Raw genomic sequence first — 20,149 nt, forward strand, 5'->3', positions numbered from 1 at the left:
GGTGCCTATAAGTGCATGTAGGAACATTTCAAAATTATTCATAATTTACATCATTAGTTGACTTATAAAGATTAAATAAAAAATGTAAAGAATCAATCATTTTGAAAAATAATTATTGTTCGCATATTTTTTATTCTACAATACAAGATGTGCAGTTAAAAATTTGCTAAGTCTTATATTTTTTCGTTAAATGTTAATTAAAAGTTAAATGTTTAATCAAAGTAAGTGTTAATAATACTTTAAATGTCATGCAGTAAATAAATTTGTAAATTTTTATAAAAGTGTTAAAATAAATATTCTAAGAAATCATTTGTTTGTATCTTTTTTATTTTGCCTCTATATTTTATAAATTTAATTTTAGTTCTTTATCAAGGAAAATGGTAAATGAGTAAAAAGGTCAGTTACTTCTTTTTTTTGAAACACAAAGACAAAAAGTTAAACTTAAATTCGATGGAAAAATTACAGAAAATAATGTTTAATTGTTACAAGCACATGCTAATAAGATTAAAATTTTAACTCCTTTGTGAGTAATTTTTAGAAGTCATATATAATGTTTGCTCATTAAAAATGTATCGGTCAAAAAAATTCTTAGTAGTATACTGTATACATGTTAATATATTACTTATTGCACTAAAAAATTGTTGTGTTGAAAGAAAGACCGTCATTTTTAAAATTTTTTAATTACACTACTGTTTTTCTAAATTTGATTTTAAATTCTTTATTGTGTAGTATAATATCTCATATTTCACTAAATTGTATCGTATTTTAAATATTATATTTAAAAAAGTATTTTTTTGTCAGGTGCTTCGTTTTAGAAATAAAAATTTTTAATTCTTAGAAAAATTAAATCATAACATCAATGAGCTTATCTTACATCAACCTTAACGAGATACTTTTTATTGTTTGGCAGATGTTATTTAAAGGAGTTATATTGCAGAAAAATAAGTAACAAACTGGACAGTTTTTGTCACTATCAATTATATGTGGCAAGAGGCAAATTGAGGTGGCTGAAAAAAAAACTAAAATGATTCCTAAATAGTTATTACTTTAAATTTCTTTAAAAATATTTTTTATAGGCATTCTGGTTATTTATTTACATAAAAAATTTATTTATGACTTATAAAGATTTATCTTGTTAAAAAAACTAATAATCGTGTTAAATCTTGCATATAAATATTTTTTCTGGAGCTGTTGTTTGTAATAACGTTTTAGCCTTGTCAAATAACCCAAACACTGTAAAATCTTTCATAACAACAATCATGAGAAAAATTTGTTAGATAACGTTTTAGCCATGTCAACTGACCCAAACCCTGTGAAATCATTCATAACAACAAAATCAAGAGAAAATTTTGTTAGAAATTATCCAACGGTACCTACTAGATTACAAAAATTTTTTCAGTAGACTTTTCAACTATAAGTATCTCGATTGAGTGTAGGATAAAAAAAATAGCACTTGATATTATTGAAAAGAAAATCGACAACTGTATAAATGAAATACTTAACTTATTTTATGAAGTGTTCAAATTTTAATTTTATTTTTTGTATTAATATGATAAAAACTATGAGATCTCAAAATATTTTAGATGACTATTTGTGAATAAAATAAATTAGACAGTATAATGACATTATTTATTATATATCTTTTTTATATTATCTCTTAGTTACTGTAACCATAAATCGACATTTATAAGGTTGATCACAGTCTACTTATGAATAGCTGGAGCATATAAATACAAGACATTGTCCGAGTCGAGCCACGCCTCAACCTTATCCGAATCATTCTTATCTGGAATCTTACATGTTAAGGTGGTTTCTCGGAAAGCGTTTTCGTTTTCACCTTCTTCAACTATCTTTATGCCTTTTACTAAAACGGATTTACCACTGACCTGAAAATTAAACATACTTTTCTCACTAACATATTTTATTGTCATAAAATAATTTTCATGCGTGTGAATAAAAAAGTATTTTAAAACATCCAACAGGTTTAAAGTTTTATTCATACCTATGAGCTCATCAAATTTATTGACAAAGTAAAATTAAAGACTAGTTGGCACATACTTTTTTTATTTTAGTCCAGCATTTAACACAAAAAAGATTTAATACATAAAAAGTAAACCTAGACAAAGACTTCGACAAAGAACTTTCGTACTTACGTTGACGTTAAGCGTATTCGGAACAAATGTAGTAGAATCTATTTTCTGTATATAGGTGCCCTGCAAATACGCCACTTTATTGAATTTTCGAGAAATGAAAAGAAAATGAGATATTCGTCTTTAATTGATCGTTTCCTCACCTTATCACTATCGGTGGCTGAGATGCGAGGATCATCCTTAGATATCGGCTCAATCTCCAACTGCCTCGTCTCTTGGGAAGTTTTGCTAGGAGATGTAATCTCGTGACCCGCTAACATTACTGAATCGGGATCTTCAAAATCTGATGGTATATTTAGACCCGGGTCGTCTTTATATGATTTATGTGTTCCATCAGACATTTTGATAAAAATACTATTGTGACGTGGCTTTTTCGATTGACAAAAAAATAAAGGCACGAATTGCGGTTAAAGTAACTTTATTGTAACCTCTTGAGACAAGTAGGGCGTGTCTCTAACGGCTCTAGATAATATACCCGACTTACCGAAGATTAGTAAGACTCGACTAACTTCGCTTTTCTTCTCTATTTTTCTAGCTTCTCTTTTCTACTTTCCCCACCTTTGAGAATCGAGGCCGAAAAGGCGCACAGGTATTGGAATAAGAGTTGGGGTACATATGAGGCAAATAAACAATACCTGCCGCCAATTACACAAAAGTCCAGCAACTTCACATTTGGAAGAGACACAAAAGTCGAACAACTTCACAACTGGTAAAGATACACAGTATATTTGGGATGTCGTCTTGCCATGACGAGTTATATCGGTAAAAAAAAAAAAATTGACATTCGCGACCTAGTTGACAAATAAAATAAAATAAAAATAATTTTAATGAATAGAATTTGTCTATTTTTAGCGTGTAAAAGTGGTTATAAATAGTATACCAACATACTACAATATTATGTTGATTATATATAAGTCAGTAAAAATGGGATCAATTGTTACTTCGTCGAAAATTACTTCCTTTCACAATATGGTCCACAATCTTCAAAGATTTAGTCAACTTGCTGTCAGACCTTACATAAATTATTTCTTACTGCTACAGTTTTGATCGTTTTATTATGAAGAGAAACTGTTTTGAGCTTTAATAATCAATTCTTTTTTTTTTTTTTTCTCCTCAAATCGACGCTTCTTTCAAATGCAACGAAACTACTATAAAGTAAAAAACGATTATCTTTAATTATGTGTTTGCACATCAGTTAGAAAAAAAAGTAAAATCCACTGAAAAAAATCGTTTTAGAAAAAGTCAATGTGATTAGCACGTAATATTAGTTATTTCACTTGAAAACCAGTTAAATATACATCTTCTCCAAACGAAATCCTTATTTTAAGATAGCGGTCAACATCATACTTTAATTTTTTTTGTATTTCCTTTACACTACATTGGCATTAAATATTAAAAAAGCATCAACACCAACAAACAGCTGATTTGTGATTTTATACAAATACTCAAAAGAGAGTGTTCGATCAATAACGCGATTTACTTACAAATGGGTTAGTGCTTGATCCAATAAACATTTCATAGGGGAACAGAAACGTGAAACGAAAGCAGGTGCAGGACATATTATACAGACAATTACAAATATGTTGTGAGCAGAGCTGCGTAGTATAGAAGGTGGTAAATTTGAATTGTCATGCACATTAACGCGTCAGTACCGACACGCGATACTTGAGGGAATAAACTATTCTTCTTCGGCTTAACTCTATATATAGTGTCGCTACTTTGTTTTATGCTGGAAAGTATAGATAAAATATTAGAAATTTTTGACTTTGGTGGGGTAAGAGTTCGAGGAAGCGTTTTTAAGAGAATAGGGGCTGTTGTACTTGTATATGTCCTTATCCGCAGGAAAAAAGGGTGGGTACGTTAAGCAGAGGCCATGTTTACATATATGTAAGTAGAACAGAGCGCTATTATTGCATTTCGTAATGTTATTACGGACAAATGAGGAATAGCACTTTATCTTAATTGTACAGGTAAAAACAAAAGCTTAAAAAAAATTATGCAATGTTAAGGTAAAAGCAAAAAGGTACGTATAATATTCAAAGTGACTAACATACATGCTTTGCAGATAATAATTTTAGCTAACAAACACGTGATAATGTATACAACAACAAAAAATATGACTTCTAGCTGTTGTTCCATGCAGTACAAATTATCTGGTCTTCTTATAAAAAAAAATTAAACTGTAAATACAAACATAAAAAAATAATAAAATAAAAGAAACAATGATTCATTTTTTTTAAATAAAACCAACGAGCACATAAGTATCTTGAGCGTAAGAACACGACAGTCAAGTTATTTGTCAAATAACTTAGGACCTGTGAAATCTTTTATAACAACAAAATCAAGAGAAAATTTCGTTATAAATTATCCTACGGTACATACTAACTTACGAGTATTTTGCCAGTAGACTATTAGTACAACTACAAATATCTCTATTGAGTGTAGGATAAAGAGACGGCAGTTAATATTAGTGAGAAGAAAATCGATAAATAAATGAATATACTTCGTAACTTATGTTAAGAAGTATCTAAATTTTTATTTTCATCCTTGTACTAATATGATCAAAAGTAAAACGTGTCAAAATATTTTAGTTGACTAAGTATTCGTAAATAAAATAGATTAGATAGAAGAATGACATCATTTATTATTTCTCCTTTCACATTCTCTTTCGTAGATGATAATCGTATGTCAATCGATATTTTTAATGTTGATCACAGTCTTTGGACGACTGACTCATTTTTAAGACATTATTGTCCGATGGGAGCCAGCCTCAACCTTATCCAAATCATATTCATCTCGTATGTTATTTGTTACGGTGGTTTCTAAGGAATCGTATCCATCCTCGTCTTGTTTACTTATTTTGATACACATAACTAGAATGAATCCACTACTGACCTAAAAATTAAACAAATTTTTTCGAATTAAACAAGCTTTATGTATAAAATATAAATAGCATTAAAAGAGATCCAACAAGTATGATTTTTATTCATACTTACTATCTGATCATAATTCTTGACGAATCAGAGCATAAGACAATATAGAATTGAGCCCAAGAAGTGTGATAGTACCAATGCATACAACGTCCATGACAATACAGTTTCACCACCTGCTACGACGCAGCTCTACTTATAATTTATTTATGTCTGTTTGTATATGTCCTGCACGTGTTTTTGTTTTACGTTTATTTTTCCTATGATCTTTTTTTAGTACAAGCACTGACCCACTTGTAAGTAAATCATGTCATTGATCGAACGCTTTTTTTTGAGTGTTGGTCAAGCCAGTTCTGTGTTGGTGTGTGTCCTTTTTTAATATTTAATGCCAGTTAAGTGATTTGACAAGAACGTAGCTACTTCTCTGGCAAAGCAAGACCAAAAAAATCGAAGTATGTTGTTGACCGCAATTTTAAAATAAGCAATAAAACACCTTATATTTTTGTGCAGCACGCACTGCATAAAATTAAAGGAAATAAACTTACTTTGTTATAATTTTGATGTTTAAAAAAATGTTTACACATATATATATATATATATATATATATATATATATATATATATATATATATATATTGTAACGGGGTGTCCGTATTCACTTATGGCCTTGATAGCCACAAATTAATTCGAGGGATACTCTGACCGGGACTGTGTTTCCCGGGCACGTACGGAGACACACTCACGTTACAACGCGGACAGCGAGTCCGCTTTTTCTCGTTCACGTCTGCTTGCTGAGAGGCCAGCTCAGCTCTGGCTCAGCTCAGGACGCTCGCGCGTTGGTGTTTACGCGCGAGCCCGCGGAGGCGGCAGGATAAGGCCGATGCCCGGCTTACAGCTCCCTTCTGGACGCCAAGATTGCTATAGATAAAACCTGTAAGGAAAGAGTAGTCGGAAGGGCTTCATGCAAGGGAAGGCTCGCACAAAGCAAAACAAACATATAATGATCAAAAAAACGGAAACTATATTTGTCTGCACTAGTACAAAAGCATACGCGCGCGTGTGTGTGTGTGTATTTCGCTCGATCGCGTTGACGGCAAAGCCTGTACGGTCGAGGAAGGCTTTATCTCGGGGCCGACGGCCAGTGATAATTCGACCGGGCACAGAGAGAGATTACGCGGCTATTATGGTTCTTGCGCACGCACTGCGCTTACCTGGCTTTTCGCAGCCCCTTATTTGCACCTGCTCGCCTAGCAGTTGGTCTCTCAGCAGAAATATTCGACCTGGTGTCTAGTCGGTAAGCCTTCTCGTCGACGGTACGTGGGTGCAGAAGCGGGCGAGGCGATGGCGAGGTTGTCCTCTCGTGGCTTGACAAACGTAGCGGGCGAGAGACGCACACGTGTTTTTCCTACCTATACCTAATCCCGTCTGGCCTAATGGCCAAGAGCGTCCCTCGCTAATACTCATATCAAGACGCTTGTCTCTTCTTTCTCTCTTTCTTTCGCACGCATTATCGCGATCCCTTCCCCTCTCGCTCTCTCTCTCTCTGGCCTTTCTTCCTCGCGCAGTCTAGATGAGTGTAAACGGCGTTTGAGTTTCAACCGCCCGTTACAATATATATATATATATATACACATTTACTGTAGTTTTATTTATAATTCAACTTTACCTTTATAATAAAACAACAGCTCTTGTTAAAACATTTGTGTTTTCGATGGTACTAGATTTATTATTTTTTCTCCCCTTAAGATAGAAAAAATGATAATGCGATCCAGACGTGGGTTTTTAGGTCTGGACGATGTAAGATTTAAATAATTTAAAAAAAAAAAATTATTCAAGTGCAAGTGATTCAAGTCAATCCTTGTTATTTATTGTGAAAAACTTTAACAAAACATTCTATCGCTTTAAGATTAAACAAATTTCTTATTTTTTAAGCGCTTTCAAAATAAAAAAAAATTCGTCGTAATTTTTCGTTCTCTACCTAAACTTTTTCATTGATTTACTGCGTACAACAATAAACATTCCATAAAATGAACCAACGTAGCTGCCAGAGATTTAAAATATTAATACTTTGGTATGAACTAAATAATATATTGGGACATTTCCAACATCATGACTACCACCAACACACCTGGTCAATTCAACTTTGGAGCCCATTATTTCAACCAATCACAACCCTAGGCAGGACCACGTATCTACTCGTAGCAAATACGAGCTACTTTCACTCCTACCCTTTGAATATCACAGCCAATCTTTTTAAACTCAAGAGCTTTTTTCTCCCACCATACCTGCGTTAACGCAAGCTCGATCGAGTGCCTTTTTTCCCCCGCGACCGCAAGTTTTAGATATTTTCTCCTCTTTTTTATTATATTTATGAGTGTTCGAGCTATGTATTAATTTTTTTTTCACCGTTTGGAAATAAGGTTACTAAAAACAGATTTTTTTGTAGATAGTTTATACAAAATGATTAATATGTGAACACAAGCAGACAAACACGTCCTCTAATCTGATCCATTCCTGTTTGCGGTACTGGGTACTACTTCACGTGTTGTTAAAAATGAATGACGATTCTATTCAAATTTGCTAGTTTAATTTTATACCCACTGACATGTAGAGAAAAATTCTACAAGATAATTTTTATTTTAAACTAACCAAGGAACAAAAAGACAATATTTTACCAAAAAAAAATTTCTATTTTCTAATTTGTAGCAAAATTTATTTATAACTATTCATTTGATAGTTATGAGACAACCTCCTACAAATAATATCGTATGGCTAATGAAAATGCCTGAAAAAAAGTTAGGTAGAGTGATTAAAGTCAAAGGTGTACATTTTATTTTTAGATGTATGCAAACCATGGGTAGCATAGCAAGAAGCTCACTATTCAAAGCTTATCAATAAAAGACAAATTTTTTTACCAGTCTCAAATTTTTGTGTTTCTAAAGGAAAATAATTCAGAAATCTTTAACGCCTTGCAGAGTTGCAAAAAGTTTTTCAACGATCAAAATATTAACGGTTATAAATTGCATATTTCTAATTTTTTTAAAGTTTGACAATTTTTTTCTTAAAAAGTATGACGTGTAGAAAAAAATTTCATCAAACATTTTTTTTAGGAGTGTCAAAGAATAAGAATAAATTTTTTTTAACAAAATTTTATGATTTTTCAATTTGTTAATAAAATTTGTTAATTACTATTATTATGTGCATTCAAGACCAAGCCACAATTAAAAATCGTGTTCAACAGGTCATAATACATGAAAAAAAATTTGAGTGAGACCGTTTTAATGGAAAAGGCCACAGGGAAACACCGGGAAAAAACTGCCCATTGCTTCCTTAAATATCTTCTTCTTCCTATGTTCCATAAAAAGCTTCAGAACTTGTTATTTATTCACAAAACGTTTGAATATTAAGCCAGGAACTTACAAGTTAAAAAACTTTGTAAATTTGTGTACATTTTTATTTCATTTTCCTAACTATTATATAATTCAACAATAACTTTTAAAAATCTTTATTTCAATACTTCAAATTACAATATCGAGTTAAGAATTTTCTAATTAATTATGTAAAAATTTTCTGTTTCTTGTCATAACGGCGTTATTCACCAGCAGATAAATTCCTTTATTTAACAAAAATTAATCAACAATAAACTGGCTAATTACGTTTTTATTTTCTTCGCATCCTTACTCAATAGTTGATGACCAATGTATTAAAGATACAAATCTATTTAAGTTGCACGAGCTTTCTTGCATCAATTTTTTTTATACGATACAAAAACATAGTAGGGTACGTATAATAGATACTGAGTGATAAGAAGTCATATCTCATAAGAAGTGATGCACGTTTTTTTCGTATTTTTTAATAGTTTTATGACACTTACTAGGACATATTTAACGTAGAAAAAATTAATAAGGTAGTATACTTATTTATTGACATTGTTTCTCTTAAAACATGTCATTTTCACCATATTTGTAATACACGTTGTCTTAGTTGGTTGAGCATATATACTACGATCAGACTTGTACTTATATCAGTTGGACAAAATTACAACAGTAACTTGTCATAGATTTGTTAAAACAAGTAATTTTATGGTATAATTGAGTTACGTCTTATTCGATAAGATTGAAATAAAATATTGTACTAACACAAAATTTACACACTGATATTTGTATAATGTCTCGAAATTCTATTGTTTCCTTGGATTTTTGGGCCCTTCCTTGCGGCGCAGTGTGTACCTGCAAGCACATTTCCGCGCGAATCGTCTGACGTATACTCGTTGTAATCCTTCCATGCTCAGCTAATGAACAAAACTATGTACGCCTTGTTCGGCAGCTTGGCCACGATAAGGCCCTCGAATCAGTGGTAAAACCAAACTCGCCTCGTAGCAGTTAGCAGTCGTAGCTCACGAACTGTTGTATATAATTGCAGTCACGTCATCAATATTCTAAGTTATCGGGGCAGGTTGGAAAGATTTGATTGGAACGCGAAAGTGAGATAATCAGACTCTCCAGACCAACCGACTCGTGTCACTATTCTCACAACTAAGAGGTTTTTGTTAAGTAACTTTAACCACAATTCGCACTTTTATTTTCAAACTAATCGAGTATTTCATGTTACACTGGAATTTGTTTTAAAATGTCTGAAGAGGATTCGACTTATCCACCTTTTGAGCCGCATCCCCCATTAATAGCAGGTCCTAAGAAAGCCACTTTGAATATAAGTTGGCGGGTCACCAAACTATATCTCCTAGCAACACTTTCCAAGAGACAAGGCAGTTGGCAATTGAATCGATATCTAAGGATGATCCTCGCATCTCAGCCGCAAATAATGATAAGGTGAGAAAACGATCAATCAAAGACGAATATCTCGATTTCTCTACGTTTCTCGAAAATTCAATAAAGTGGTGCATTTCAAGTTAAAACGTCTGAGGGAAATAGATACTACAATATTTGTTTCCAATACGCTCAACGTCATCATAAGTATCAAAGTCTTTGTTTAAGTATTTGTCCGGTTTTACTTATTCATCATTAAGTTTTACTCGCGTTTAATTTTAAAATTAAATTGAATAAGTACCTGCCAACAAGTCTTATGCTCTACTTTGGCCAAAACTTTTATCATACAAATAAAAGTCTCTAGCTATCAGATGTTTCAATACTATGCAATTAATACAAAGTAAGGTTCTTTTAATTGAAAAATGTGTTCATGGCTTAGGTCAGTGGTAAATCTATTGTAGTAACCGGCATCAAGGAAGTTGAAGATGACGAGAACGAAAACGCTTACTCAAAAACACCCCTGAAAGTTAACAATCTAGAACAATTTGATTCGGATAAAGTTGAGGCGTGGCTCGACTTAGACAATAACTTCTTATATTTATATGCTCCTTCTAAAAATGAGCCAATGGCCAATGTATAGACTGTAATTAACAGTAAAAATATCGATTGACTCATGGTTTTTATCTACGAAAGAGAATGTATAATGAGAAATAATAAATGATGTCATTCCATTATTAAATATATTTTATTCACAAACAATTAACCAAAAAACTAAGAGATTTCATAGTTTTTATCATGTTTATCTGAAAATAAAAATAATAGTGTAAGCATTTTACAATATGGTAATTATTAAACTTGAACCATTCTCAACTTTCTTTCCACTTATACCAAGTACAATTTTGTCCTCAATATTTTAATTTAAAAAAAATTATTGTTTGCGAGGCTTTCTAAAAATACCCGTAACGATGTAGGCATGGTAGAATAAAAATCGTTGAATAAATACATTAAATTTTTCATCTACTATGGCTAGAAATTAACTAAGTCAAAGAAAAAGCAGAATACTGTTACAAAAAATATATTAAATTAAAGTTTTAATATTTCTATTTAAGTTACCTATTGATGGAGCATTTTGGTATATTTTTTAGGTATAATTAGCAATCACGTAAGTTGTCTTTTGCCTTATATTTTTCTTCAGTTATACTTATTTTAACAATATTTATACAACTTTGAACAGTATTTCGTTAACGTCGATTTATGCTAAGCTTACTGATAATATGATAATTTAATTTTCCTGAAGTTGGGAATTACATACATTGCAATACATTTTTTTTCTGCAATTAAGATCATATGTATGTCATTATAACAGCCTACACGCTTTTAAAAATGTTTTTATGAGCTTTTTCTTTTCGACATCGGAAACTTTCTACAGCTTCATCCGGCATAAATCAAAGAAGCGATACTATATAGAGTCGAGCCCAGAAAGCGTTACAGTACGAATACGTACAATAAGCATGACAATTGAATTTTACCATCCGCTACTATGCTGCTTTGCTTATAATATATTTATTATTGTTCCTATATGTCCCGCGCTTGTTTTTGTTTAACGTTTATTTTTTCTACCATCTGTTTTTGGAATCAAGCACTGACCCTTTTGTAAGTACATCATGTTATTGATCGAATACTCTCTTTTCGGTGTTTAAATAAAATCACAAGCCATTTATTTGTTGGTGTGGAGGATTTTTTATGTTTCGAGCCTATGTGGTAGTTTCGTAAGCACGTGGCTACTTCTCTGGCAAGAAAAAGCCAAAAAAATCAGAAGAAGATATTGACAGCTATGTAAAAATAAGCAATGAAGCACTAAATGATTTTGTGCAGCATGTACTAAATAAAGTTGAAGGAAATATTATTTTTTAATTTTTTTGAAATTTAAATTAATTATGATGCATGTATTACTGCTGTAATTACATTTTTGACTAAACTTTTTACATCTAAATTACTAGACAACAAAGTTTGTTTTTCATCGTACAAGATTTTTTACTTTTTTTTCCTAAGATAAAAACAACAATTCTACGATCCAAACAAGAATTCTTAGGTCTAGAAGATATGAGATTTAGATAATTGTAAAACCAAATGTTATGCAAGTGCAAGTGATTCAAGTGAGTCATTATTATTTATCATAAAAAACATTAACAAAGAATTCTATTTATTTTGAAATAAACGAATTCCTCACATTTTAAGAGTCTTTTTTAAATCAACGAAAATTTTCACAATTTTTTTTTTCTACCTTATTTTCTTTATTAGTTCTCTGCGTCCAACAAAAAATATTCCATAAAATAAACCAACGTAGTTGCCAGAGATTTATATTATTAATACTTTGGTATGAAATGAATAATATATTGGGACATTTCCAACATCAGGACCACCATTACCACCCCTGGTTAATCGAATGTTGGAGCCCATTGTTTCAACCAATCGAAATTCTACGAAGGGCCACGTATTTACTTGTAGCAAATACGAACTCCTTTTACCCCTACTCTTTAAAAACTATAACCAATCTACTCAAACTCAAGAGTTTTTTCCTCCCACCACACCTGCGTTAACGCAAGCTCGATCGAGTGCCTTTTTAACCCTACGACCACAACTTTTGGATATTTTGTCCTCTTCTGTTATTATTTTCATGAGTATTCAAACTATGTATTCATTTTGTACTTTTTGTTTGTAAATAAGTTGACGAAGAACAGATATTTTTGAATATGGTTTATAAAAAATGATTTCTTTTCTATCTCAGCGCCACAAATCACAGGCTAACAAACACGACTTTTGATGCAATTTTTTTTTCTTGTTTTCCTTTCTTTTCTTATTCTTTTATCATTTTTTTTTTTCATTGTTCAATTTTCTAAAAAATTGTATTATTGATTTATCAGTAAACAAACAGACCATCTAAATTATATAAATGATGATTGTTATCTTTTTTCTTACAAAAAAATTAATGACATTTAAATTACTATTTCAAGAAAAATCACGCAGTCTCTCGACCTGCTGAGCGACCAAAATCGCCCGTCCATAATACAACTGCCAAGGACATCGTTGTCGCGGCCTCTACCGTATTACGTGCGATAACATATATTCATATAAGTAGACTGCATAGCTGCAGCCAAAATTGACGCCACTCCAATATCGAATATGTAATAGGTAAGGATAAAAATCGCTACCCATTAGATGTCCTAATACTATTAAATTTATTAGTACTAAGCTAATTCTATTGAGAAAAAAATTTGTGAATTAAAAAAATATGATTATTTTGAAATTACTACCTCCTGTAAGTATACTATAGTATTTATACTGTACTAGTCCAGTAAAAATCGTTTGCGGGTAAAAGTGGGTAATTCCTCCCCAGCTGCTTTTCTCTATAGGAGAACTATACTATTAGTGGGTACGCGGTAGCCAAGGGCTTTAATAAATCATGTGCTAAGAGAGTCTTTTTGTTTGACGCGCTGATGGATGTATTATTCAGGTGCTACCTACCGATCGTGTCAAGGGGTTCGGAGAGCTACGAGACTTAATTAATAATTAGAGTGTAGTTGTGTCCTTGATCACTACATGCCCAGTTAGGTTGTCCGATAACTCTTTGGCTCGACTTTTTTAAAGTAGTCTATTGTCCTTTCCATGATTCTCACGGACTTTAAGGATCACATGAATTTTCGAGATTCTTATAAATGGGAAAAATATAAATTTCAACAAATAGTGTCTTGATTTTCTCAATTTGGCCGATCGCTTCAGATACAAGTCTGTTACAAAAAACCAGAAAGTCTTTCAGTAAAAACAGATACTGTATCGGGTAAAACTTGAAATTTCTGAAACTTCTGCAAGACTGGCACAGTCACAATAACGAAAGTTAATTCATTTGATTTTTTTTTTTTTTTTTTTTTTTTTTGTATTTATAATGGTTTTTTCATTTTAACTACATTTAGATGAGTGTTTGATACCCGAGAACATAATTTTAAATAAAATCTGCCTATGTCTGACCAAACTCGGACTCGTACTACTTGAAATTAAATGACTCGCAGTTTCCTTATTCCAGACAAATGACGAGCTTACTTCATACCTCATGCCTAGTACGAATCTCTGCAGTATTACCTTTGAGTTTGTACTTTGTTAGTGATTAAAGAGAAACTTTTAGAGTCAAACTCACCAAGTTGCTATTTAATAAGGTGGCAATATCGATTTGAGAGGTAACAAGTATTATTTATCGAAACTCGATAGTATTGATATACATTGTATTTATCTCCTAGGGTTTAAATTTAAGTTGAAAAATATTAGATTAAGTTGTCTACTATTTTAATTGCAAACTTTTCTTTCGCAGCTTAAGTACTACAATATCACAAACAACATCAGATCAAATTCTTTAACGCGTGGGTATATCTGCAACTATTTACAAATTGCTCTATTTTCATAAACCATCTTCGAATATATCTGTTCTTCGTCAACTTATTTACAAACGAAAACCACAAAATCAGTACATACCTTGAATACTTATGGAAATAGTAACAGAATAGGACAAAATATCCCAAAATTGCTGTCGCAGGGGAAAAAAGGCGCTTGATGGTCGCGAGTTTAAGAAGATTGGCCTCAATGTTTAAAGGGTTGGAGTGAAAGTAGCTCGGATTTGCTGTAGGAAGATACGTGGCCCTACCTAGGATTCTGATTGGTTGAAACAATGGGCTCCGAAATTCGATTAACACGGTGTGTTGGTGGTAGTCCTGATGTTGGAAATGGCTCAATATATTATTTATTCCATACTAAGATATTATTATTTCAAATCCCTGCCAGCTACGTTGGTTTATTTTTTGGAATATTTTTCGTTCTACGCCGCGAACTCATAAAGAACATAAGGTAGAAAAGAAAAAATACGATGATTTTCTTTGGTTTTAGGGAGATACTTAAAAAAGTAAGAAATCGCTTATGGTACAATCGATAGGATGCCTAATTAAAATTTTTCATAATGAATAGTGAAGATCCACTTGAATCACTCGAACTCGCGTAAATTATTATTTTTAAATTATTTAAATCTTATTTCTTTCAAACCTTAAATTCAGGTTTGGTTCGTAGTATTATTGTTTTTATCTGAAAAAAAAAAAAGTAAAAAATCTTTTACCATAAAAAACAAAAGTGTTGTAAAAAAATTGTTGTTTGGTAATTAGAATATAATGCAGTTGAAAATAGAACTACAGTAGTGATAAATGCATAAAAATTACTTTAAATTTAGAAAAAAAAACAAAAAATAATCTTTCCTTTCACTTTTTAGTATATGCTGCACAAAATGATTAGGTATTTTATTGCTTATTTTGAGCTTGTGGTCAATATCACACTTTAATTTCAGTTTTTTTTTACTAGAGAAACGGCCACAGTAACATCAAATCGCCACACTGTCTTTTAATTTAAAAAAAAAAAACACAAAAATAAATGATTGGCTTGTGATTTTATACAAACACCCAAAAATAAGCGTTCGATCAATAACACGATTTAATTAGAAAAGGGTGAGTGCTTGATTCTAAAAACATATCATAGGAAAAATAAATGTGGAACAAAAGCAGGTGCAGGACCTACACAAAGAATTGTAAATATATTATGAGCAGAGCTGCGTAGTAGAAGGTAATAAAACTTAATTGTCATCCACATTAACGCGTCAGTACTGACACGGGATATTTAAGGGAATAAACTAATCTTCTTCGGCTCAATAATATATATAGTGTCGCTGCTTTGTTTTATGCTGGAAAATACAGATGAGATATTGAAAATTTAGGACGTTAAAAGGAGAAACGTTTGAAAAAGCGTAGCGGCCGTTAAAGTTATCTATGTTTTTAACGCCAAGAGAAGAAAGTAGGGGATTCAAGGGATGGTCCTGTATGTATTTAAACCATTTGTTAATATATCTACAGATGAGCATGTGTTAGCACATTTTCTTAATTTTACTTAGAGGTTGGAGCTTAAAAAAAATTTGCAGCATATACAATCGCACTCGGCGTATTTTAGTAAAGCATATCATTGGCGATATTAATGATGCATCAAATATTAATTTCACTTTTTATTAAACACTTATTTTAAAATAATTTTGCTTATTTGTTTACTTACAACAGATAAATGTAAATTTATGTAAAAAGTTCGTTATAACAGAGCGTTAACTTTAAAAAATTAGCATCAAAAAATCTCACTTGAAGGTACGAACCGAATACTTTATTGTGTACTAACTGTCAATCAACCTCGTAAACTTTTAAATCATTAAATTAACGAAAAATGGTAGATAATTTTGATTTCTTCTAAAGTATAAAAGTCTAAAGTCTTCACTGTTTATGACGTTAAAAATACTTATTGTTCTTTTAAGAAACAAAAAATTATTCTTTAATAGTACTACCTCAATTTAAAATAAATTTTCCTTAACGATAATCATTACAGCTTTACAGAACAAACAATACACAATTAATAAGCAAAAAAGCAGAAAATCTTAAAAAAATGCTTCAGACCTTTTTGCTTTGTATAAAAATACTTTCCACATACTTAAATCAGATATTAGCCAAAAAATTATATAATATAACAATAAAGGCTAATTACTTCTAGCCTTTTTTTTGCATTAAAAATTACCTGCCTTTTTTATACGAAAAGAGATCTTAAGTTATGATAAGTAATATAAAGTCAAAGCACCCATTCAAGTACAAACAGTACTTATTGAATTATAAAACATGTTTTGGTTGTGCAAAAATTCTATGATAGCACTGCTATTATAAGTAAAAATAATTATAAAAAAATAAACCTATTATTAATATCTTATATAAAAAAACTATTGAGCATATTAATACCTACAGCAGTAATTGAACACCAAATTTCTAAATTGGATTTCACTCATATTTGGATTTGGTACGCTAATGATACATCAAATTTTTTTTTAAATCAAAAACATAAACAAATTAACGTACAGCTGATTAACTGATGTGAATGAATTAGAAAATATTTCGATAAACAGCTACCGTTGCTAACTAATTTTTTGTGTTACTAAAAAATTTTAATAAATGAATATTTTAAAAATTGATAATATTCATTGCCGAAAAGTTTCTCGTTATATATAGTATATCTCTAAAAGAAAATATCTTTATGCCTACGATGCATTGCATTGAAATCTTGTAATGTATTGGTTTCTTTACGACCTGTCCTACGGCGATTGGCTTCTGTTTTGTTTGTTTTAGGAAATACAAATAAAAAGAGGGGAAGTTAGGAAGGGGTTGACTATGTCAATGGGCGTTCCTTTTCACCCACTTCATGGCCAGAAAATTTTGGTAGTGGGAGAGAAAATTCCAACCCCTTCAAGGCAGAGCCCCAACACGTCACTGTCTCGCAGTGCGTCAACTAGACAACACCTCAACCCCAAGTGATCACTGTGTACTACGTTTCCGATACAGTTTGTCAAAGAAGTTTAGTACTCGAATATAGATATTCGTTTGTGAAAAGTGTCCTGTGAAACTCGAGAAGTCACAACTTCCAGCATCCAAAAGGTGGCCATCCCAGCCGTGCCCAGCTTCATCTAAGGAGTTCCCGGAAGTCATTGTCTGCGTTACGAGAATCAAGTTAACAAGTAAGTGCATCTTTAAATCCTCTCTCTGGCAGAAATAGATGCATTTAGCTCTCATCGAAATCATTTTGTTTTGTTTTAAGTAATGTACTTTCTTTGATACAAAATACGCAGAAAAATGCACTACATAAAACTAAAAGCTATCATTGATGTAGTATAAGAAAGTAAAAAACTTTTTTTATTCTCATCGTTTCTTTGCTTCTTTTTATCAATTTAAGTATGCTGTCTGAATAATAAGAATTTTACTTTTACTCTCTTCTTAAAAGCGCGTGCAAATAATATAATATTTGACGTAAGTTTTTACTATTAAAATGAAGTATTGGTAAAGAAAAGCTTAAATTTTGTTGTGCTAACACAATAAAAGCAATTCCTTACTCATTAAAGAAGTTAATTAAAAAAATTTTTTGGTTTAACATCGTTTCTTTTTTATTAATAAAACAAGTGCTAAACTTTTGCATAAACATCTGTAATTTTATTTGAAGTAACTCATCAAGCACAACCAAGCTTTCCTTCGTTAAGAAATTCTATAAAACTAGGTAAACAAAACTTTTAAGATAAACACTTAGTTGATGTTCAAGACGTCAGAAAAAATGGTGGACGAAACAAATAATGGTAAAAAACCGTTTAAAAAGTACAAAGTCAATAAAATTCAAACAATTTAGCTGTGCTTCGTTTTGGGATGTCTCTAACTACCAACTTACAATACTTATCAACTTTTTTAATGTCATTTAAGTAATGTTTTTTTTTAATACAAAAAAAGCAGAGTTCTGCACCATATGTAACCGAAAGTTATTATTCAAGCTTCACATAGAATTAAATATCTACTTTTGTTGCCGTTATTTAAAAAAATAAAATTTTTTTTAAGGGGACTTATCAAAAACTTTGTTTAAATTGTCTCCATCTTTACTATAAATATGTGTCAAAAAAAAATATTTAAAATTAATTCTCACTACTAAAATGACAATGGAAATAATTTTATGTACATTAAAGTAGTTAATTAACAGAAAAGTTTTTGTTGAACATAATTTTATTTTTACTATTAAAACTAGTGCTAAATTTTCGCAAAAAAAATACTAATTTAACTTGACGTAAATCAACTAGCGTAATTAAGTTATCCTTTAACGTTAGATTATACAGAACTTGAATACTTTTTAGAAAGTCACGGGAATTGTAGAGAGCACTTGATCATTTTTTTGCATTCTAAATATTAAATTTGAATAAATTTGATTTGGTTTTTCTACTTCTTCAATCATTGATTTACTATAAAAGTAAAAATTCAAAAGATAACATTTTACTTTAAACCTTAGTATAGAATATTATAAAAATTGGCTGTTTAAAAACCTAAAAATTCACTGTCTTATAAAAAACTAAATGAAGCTTTTTGTACAAACTAGAGTTTTGCATATCTGAAGTTAAAAGAAATTGCAGGCAAAAAAAATAACAGAAAAAATTGCTTAAAAATTAAAAGATTAAATGAAATCCGTATGCGTACGACTACTATTACACTGCATTTATCGACATTCTAAAAAAAAGTCAAACTTTTTGAATAATTTTGATTGTCTATTCAAATAACTTCTGACGACATACTAAGGCAAAAATATGGTTTAAAAGGTAGAAAAGGCTAAAACTTTTTTAAAGATTAAGTATGTAAATAAATAAAATCGTTGAAAAAGTTATGTGCCCTAACCTAAATCATACGATCAAAGCATGTTCCTGCTTCCTCACGATTTCTGCAACAATATGTACGTGTTTTCGTAAATGATTTTAATTTTATGAAGACTAAAAAAAGGAATGTTTCTCGAGTTTTTTTAAGTATAAAGTCTAACGCGATAATTCACTATTTTACAAAATGTTGAGTAAATTTTATAATTCACTCAAAAATGAAAAAAAGACAAATAAATGAACAATAACGTAACATATCTTTAAAAACAAGAATATAGTGTCAAGAAGTAGTACTGTTATACGAATATTTTGTGTATTAATTAAATTGAATCTTGGTTTAGCTATGTATTGGTAGTTGTACTTTCGTAAAATAGTCTCGCTTTTACTATCTCATATAAAGACGTATATAATGATTTATTTAATTTTGTGAGAAAACGTTTAAATTCTCTTCACATATTTTTAGCCAAAAATGATGAAGCTAACCAGCCTCGTTGTAATATTCGCCGTTGTTTTATTCATGCCATGTGATTCAGCTAAAAACATGGAAAGTCAAGTTCCTGTAATTTTGGATGTACAAAAGTTGTATGCGACCACCAGTATAGGAATTATTTACAGGAGCAACGAAGGTAAGCAAAAGCAAACCGATTTTTACAAAAGGTATAAATACTTAAATACAACAATTTTTCTCTTGAATCCACAGACATACATTCGGTGGTCAACATGGTTAAAGAATTCTCGCGTAAAATGGTATACTCTGTAGCTTCGACTATATCAGATATTCCAGAAAAGTATCCGAAACTAAGAAATTACTCAAAAACTCTTTTTGTGGTATTTTTAAATACTGACAATGATTTCGAAAAATTCACACAATTTTCGAGGCATCACAATCTTTCGCCTCACGTATGGCTCTTGTTATTCCGGCCTGACATCACTGAAGAGATCCATAGCACTTGCCAGTGTCCTAAAAAGAATTACCTCCACTTGAATATAAAAAGTGAAGTCTTAATAAAATGCGGAAAC

This window comes from Copidosoma floridanum, unplaced genomic scaffold, assembly GCF_036245765.1.
Source record: "Copidosoma floridanum isolate Cflo_tuat_1 unplaced genomic scaffold, Cflo_Japanese_pri ptg000035l, whole genome shotgun sequence".
NCBI classification, from domain to species: Eukaryota; Metazoa; Arthropoda; class Insecta; order Hymenoptera; family Encyrtidae; genus Copidosoma; species Copidosoma floridanum.